The 7,007-nt window shown below is 42.5% G+C and overlaps 1 pseudogene; it reads right to left on the reverse strand.

Annotated features, from left to right (window-relative positions):
- Positions 1-1,959: 1,959 nt before the first annotated feature.
- LOC101658740 lies at positions 1,960-2,504 on the reverse strand (annotated as a pseudogene).
- Positions 2,505-7,007: the final 4,503 nt, after the last annotated feature.

A 7,007-nucleotide genomic window follows, 5' to 3' on the forward strand; every position in this document is an offset into this window, starting at 1 on the left:
GTCATAGGAGAAAGACCCAGGGGTGTCTTCCTATAAAGATTACAGCCTTGGAAACTATTCTATAGAGTTACGAGGAATTGAAAGTGATCTGACAACACCTAGCAACAAGCCTCAAAGATGGAAAGAATACACAGAGTCCTGGCGCCACGAAGAACTAGTCTACATTGAGTATGATCAAGAACCAATGGCATTGAAGGAAGAAGTCTAAGCTGCACTGTGGAAAACAAAGCTCCAGCAAGTGATGGGATGGCAATTGAAATGTTGCAACAAACCGATTCCGTGTGAGAGAAACTCACTTGTCATGCCAAGAATTTGGAAGAGAGGGACCTGGCCAACCCACTAGAAGACATCCGTATTTGTGCCTGTTCCAAAGAAAAGTGATCCAACAGAATATGGAAATTTAAAAAATATTATCATGAATAGCGCATGCAAGTAAAACTTTGCCAAAGATCAAGCAATGGTTGCAGCACTACATTGACAGGGAGCTGCCAACAATTCAGGCTGGATCCAGGAGAGGACATGGTACAAGGAATATCAGAGCTGATGTCAGATGGAGCTTGGCTGAAAGCAGAGACGACCAGAAAGATGTTGATTTGTGTTTTTTTGTTTATTTGTGCAAAGGCATTCAACTGGATGGATCATAACAAACTATGGATAGTATTGAGAAGATTGGGAATTCCAGAACATGTAATTGTGCCCCGGTGGAATCTGTACATGGACCAAGAGGCAGCTGTTGATACTGCATAGTCTACAATAAGGAACAGCGTGTGTCAGGATTGTATCCTTTCACCATACTTATGCAATCTGTATGATAAGCAAACAATTGGAGAAGCTGGACTACATGAAGAAAATGTCCATGGGGATTAGAGGAAGGCATACTAAAAATCTGTGACATGCAGATGGCACACCTTGCTTGCTGAACGTGAGGATGCCTCGAAGCACCCAGTGACAAAGGTCAAGGACTGCAGCCTTCAATGTGGATGACAGCTCAAAGTAAAGAAAACCCCAAATCCTCACACCTGGACCAACAGACAACATCGAGATCAACAGAGCAAAGATAAAAGGAGTCAGTGATTTCATCTGGCTCCTTCTCATGGACACCACAGTCAAGAAATCAAATAATGCATTCTACTGGGGAGATCTGCTGCCCAAGGTCTCTTTAAAGTGCTCCATAGCAAGAATGTCACTTTGGGGATGAACTTGCACCTGACCTCGTCGTAGTGCTTCCAATGGCTTCATGTGTATGCGAACGTTGGATATATGTATCTGAAAGTTGAACGAGGAATATTGAAGAAGAATTGATGCATTGGAATTATGGTGCTAGGGGAGAAGAATATGGATGGGACATGAACTGCCAAAAGAGTAAACAGATCTGTCTTGGACCAAGTGCCGCCAAGCTGCTCTTCTGAAACGAGGATGGCAAGACTCGCGTACTTTGGCCAGTTGTCAGGAGAGACCAGTCCTTGGAAAAGGACATCAAGCTTGGTAAAGTGAAAGGGGGGTGAGAAAGAGGCAGAGCCTCGATGAGATGGATGGACACAGTGACTGCAGCAATGGACTCCAGCATAATCATAGCGAGGAGGGTGCAGGACCAGGCAGTGTGTCCTTCAGTTGTACACAGGGTTGCTATGGGTTAGAACTGACGCGATGGCACTTAATAAGAAAAGCAACAAGAAGCTTCAATAATTAAATTTTTTCTTTAAATCATTTTATTGGGGGCTCGTACAGTTCTTATCACAATCCGTACATCCATCCGTTGTGTCAAGCATATTTGTACATTTGTTGCCATCATCATTCTCAAAACATTTGCTTTCTACTTGAGCCCTGGTCCATTATCTTTTTTTTTAATTCAATAATTAATTTTGTGTTTGATTCAGGTATACACAAGAGAGAGACAGAGTTTGGCTATACCAAATCACAATATAAAAATGTTTTTTATTTCTTGCTTTAGTTTTTATCTCAAACATAATTTACTCCTGAGCCAGAGTTTTGATTCTTCAGTTTCTTCTGTGTAACCTCCTCTTCTGGTTTGGGAACGATCTGTTCCCTCTCAGTCAGGATCATTTCAATGTGGCAGGGGGAGCTCAGGTATGGGTTGATCCGACCATGAGCTCTGTAAGGCCCACAGCGCATCTTCGGGGCTTTGTTCACCTGGATGTGCCCAATGACCAGAGGATCCACATCAGAACTCTTTAAGTTCAGCATGATTCTCTGCCTTTTTGAGCATGTGCAGAGAAAATTCAGCACTCTTTTCGGGCACCAACCCTGGATGCAGTCTCACTGTTTGACCTGGGCACACCGACCAACTCCACCGTTGTAACGTTGGAAGGGCACCCACTGCTTCTGCTAAGTGACATCTTTCAAATATTTGGTGGCTTTCCGGACATGCAGACCCTTGACGGCCTGGGAAACTTCATGGGTGTTCTTAAAATGAATCCAAAGATTCGACCTTCTTAATTTGCATGATTTTGTGGTTTTTCTAGATCAAGTGAGTAGTGAACCATTTGGCAGGTCATCGCTGGCCCCTATGGCCAGAGGAAGAGCAGTGGGTCCTGGGAGAATTCATGGTCACTCCACTTCTTGCTGAAAAAGTATCTCTCACTATAGGTCACATCATGCTTATTTGAAAGCTTATGCCATAGATCAATTTGCTTCCTTAATTATTTTTGTACACTATGGAATCAAAAGTAAAGTTCAGGGCCCCATTTTGTTTGTTAATTATTTTTCTCCCGGCCATTTTTTTTGCACCACTACCAAAAAAGTGAATCTATACCCTACTTAAAAATATAGTTAGATAGACCCATGTGAGATTTCAATGATTGCCTGCATGATTAGGAGTTTGAATTGGGCTGAAGCTTAGGGTGAAGTGATAAGTGCAGAACAGGCAGCTAATGAGTACTGGGCTCCCATGGTGAGACTCTGCCAAGGCCCACAGAGCACTAATGGCGGTTTCATTTAATAAGTTAATGAGAATGCCTTTGAATGACCCACTTGGTATCTTGTAATGATACCTATTCTTAACGCGCCCAATAATATGGAATCAAAACAAAACAAAAGTAAGTGAATATAGAGATGGTGATAATTTAGGATAATATTACACATACATCTGCCTTTCCAAATGTTCCTAATTTTATTCCAAAAGGCTGGTTTTTCTGAATTTCAATTAGTTATCATTATTGACTACCAATTATGTATCAAGTAATCAATGTCTTGGTCAGAAAAGGGCATCATGTTTGGTAAAGTAGAGACCTAATGAAAAGGAGGGAAATCTTCAGTAAGCTAGATGGACACAGTAGCTACCAGGGACTCAAACAACAACAATCACGAGGACGATGCGGGACCAGGTAACATTTCATTCTGTCAAACATAAGATCCAAGAGTTGGAGCTGACTTGATAGTAACTAATAACAAAGGAGAGGGAATTTTGCCGGAACAATGACTTATACATTGCAAATACCCTTTTCCCCCAATAATATAAACAGTGACTACACTCGTGGATATGGAATATATAGGAACCAACTGGACTCTATCTATGGGGAAAGACCATAGGGAAGCTTAATATCATCAGTAAAACAAGGCCAGGGATCGACTTTGGAATAGACCTTTAATTGGTCATATGGGGGTTCTGGTTGAAGCTGAAGATAATAGAAACAAGTGAATGAGAGCCAAAATATGACCTTGAGAGCCAAAATATGATCCCAGTAGCATTCAGAGACCATCTCAAGAATAGATTTGATGCACAGAACACTAATTACTAAAGACAACAGGAGTGTAAAAAAATCATTTTATTGACAACAGTTTTTAAAAATTTATTTTTAAAAATAATTTTATTATTTATTTTTAAAACATCATTTTATTGGAGTTTTTTGCAACTCTTATCACAACCCATCCATCCATCCATGGTGTCAAGCACATTTGTACATTTTTTGCCATCATCATTTTCAAAACATTTTCTTTCTACTTGAGTCCTTGGTATCAGCTCCTCATTTTTTCTCCTCCCTCCCTCCTGCCCTCATGAACCCTTGATCATTTATAAATTTTTTTTCATGTCTTAACTGACCAATGTCTCCCACCACCCACCCACTTTTCTGACAACAGGAGTTTTGGGGGGACACTAAGAACATCATACATGAACAAAGCAAAAGGTCATTTAAAAGATAGGAAAGAAAGAAAAGACCAAAGTGGCTGTCAGAAGAGACTCTGAAACTTGCTCTTGAATGTAGAGAAGCTAAATCAACTGGAAGAAGTGATGAAGTCAAAGAGCTGAACGGACTATTTCAAAAGTCAGATTGAAAAGATAAAGTAAATGATCATGAAATGTGCAAAACTTGGAGTTAGAAAACCAAAAGGTACTGTTCAGCATTACTCAAGCTGAAAGAAGAAGAAGAAAAGACACCCTGAAGTCTCAGATTTTGATATTAACGGGTTCTGTGAGCAAAATATTGAATGACGCAGGAAGCATACAACGAAGATGCAAACAGCGGAAGAATGGCAAAGTGAACTATGGTGCATACACACAATGGAATGTTGTGCAATGTTAAAGCACAATGATCAATCTGCAAAGCACCGTCTACCATGGACAAACCTGGAGGCCATCATATTGAAGGAAATTAGTCACAAAAGGAGAAATGTTGTATAACACCACTATGAATTATGAAACATCAAGAAAAGGTTTTCACACTAAAAGCAACATTCTTTCATGGTTACCTGGGGCGGGAGGGGAAGGGAGAGCGAAGTGCTGGCTAGCGGGCAGGCACATGTCAACTTGGGTGAAGAGCAAGGCAGCATGCAATAAGAGGATATGGCATAAGGGTTACCGCTGTTGATGTCATATGGATCTTAGCTAAAACCAGAGACTACCAGAGAGATGTTTACTCATGTTCCATTGACTATGCAAAGGCATTCTACTGTGTGGATCCTAACAAACTGTGGAGAGCATTTAGAAGATTGGGAATTCCAGAACACCTAATTGTGCTCATGTAGAACCTGTACGTGGATCAAGAGGCAGTCATTCAATCTGAACAAGGGAACACCGCATAGTTTACAATCAGGAAAGGTGTGCATCAAGGTGGGATCCTTTCACCATACCTATTCAGTCACTATGCTGAGCAAGTCATCTGCGAAGCGGGACTCTATGGAGAAGAATGTGGCGTCAGGATTAGAGGGAGATTAACCGCTTGTGCTGTACAGCTGACAATCTGGCTTGCTGAAAGCAAAGAGAACTTGAGGGATTTACTGATGACGATCACAGACTGAAGCTTTCAATAGGGATTGCAACTCAATCGAAAGAAAACCAAAATCCTCACTGATGGATCAATAGATACAATGATGATAAATGGAACAAAGATCGAAATTGTCAAGGATTTCATTTTACTTTGAACCACAACCAACGCACATAGAAACAGTGGTCAAGAAATCAACTAAAGAATGAAATCGGGCACATCTATTGGAAAATATCTATTCAAATTGTATACCCATGACTATTGGACAGAGGGTATTTGTGTATGTGGATTTACTTCTGTTGCAAATATAGTTACGAAAACTTGTTTTTGTTGCTGTTGTAAGATGCTGTTGAGTCGGTTCTGAATCATAGCAACTGTGTTAGGTCAGGTTGACTAGAGAAACAAATCCAGGGACACTCATATGTATAAGGAAGAGCTTTAACAGTAAGTATGGAAGAAAAGCCACTTACCTCACACTATACGTGTTGAGGTACAGGCAGTTGGGAGGAGGTCAGACCAAACCCAAGGAGGTCCATGTTATTCCAGCACAAAGAAGGGGAAAGGGAAGTGGGGGAGAGGGAGAGAAAAAAGGGGAGGGGGAAGGGAGAAGATGGCACGGGAGCAAGCAGGGCACTAACCCACCCAGGGGAAGAGTATTGTTTACGTCTCCACAGAATTGGGAGCGTGCATGCAGACCCCACCACGGTGCTCCAAATCTTGAGGGCAATGTTACCATGCAGAGAAATGCACGAAAAGATTGGGCTTCAGGACCGGCCCCAATCAGAGCCAAAGTGGCCCCTCCCTAGACATATGCACTACAGAGGACAACACTAAACCTCCAGGTTGGGGAGAGGGGCAGACATGCTATGCACACATGGAAGCAAACCAAGAAGGAAAAAGAGAAAGGGATGGTCTAGACCCCATATCAGCACACCAAGTCTGGAGGACAGTGCCCCTGGGCGGACTTCAGGCCTCTGCTCATGCCCTCTCTCAATGCAAGAACACTTTACTCTAACAACCTGGCATTCTGTGATGCTCACCCTCCCAGCACAATCGCTGAAGACAAAATGGGTGCATAAGAAAATGTGGTGAAGGAAGCGGATGGTGCCTGGCTATCAAAAAATATAGCGTCTGGGGTCTTAAAGGCTTGAAGTTAAACAAGGGTCCATCTAGCAGAGAAGCAACAAGCCCACATGGAAAAAGCACACCAGCCTGTGTGATCATGAGGTATCACCAGGACTAGGTAACAGGCATCAGAAGATCCCAAACAAACAAACAAACAAACAAACAAAATATATTGTTGAGATTATTGAGAATGAGGGGAGTCAGAGCAGAGACCTAAAGCTTATCTGTAGACAATGGGACAGCCCCTCACAGAGGGGTCACACAGAAAGGATGCGTTAATCAGGGTGCACACAGTACTCCTCTGGTTTCTTGAAACTTCCTCACCCCCCACTATCATGACCCTAGTACTGCCTTTCACTGTGGGCTAGACCAGAGCATGTGCACAGGTATGGATAAGACATTTGAGCTCATGACACATGGAATCCAGGAACAGGAATGGGAGTAGCAATACCAGGAGGGCAGGGGGAAAGTGGGAAGTGGAGGAGAGAAAGGGAGAACCGATCGTGATGATTGACACATAACCACCCCCGCCCCCGTGGAGGACAAACAACAGAAATTGTGGGGGAAGGGAGACAGCAGTCGGTGTAAGATATGAAAAAAAAATTTATAATTTATCAAGGGGCCACGAGGGTCGGGGGAACGATGGGGGGAAAAGAGGAG

This window comes from Echinops telfairi, unplaced genomic scaffold (assembly GCF_000313985.2).
Source record: "Echinops telfairi isolate 266 unplaced genomic scaffold, ASM31398v2 ScPeMD7_26;HRSCAF=91, whole genome shotgun sequence".
NCBI classification, from domain to species: Eukaryota; Metazoa; Chordata; class Mammalia; order Afrosoricida; family Tenrecidae; genus Echinops; species Echinops telfairi.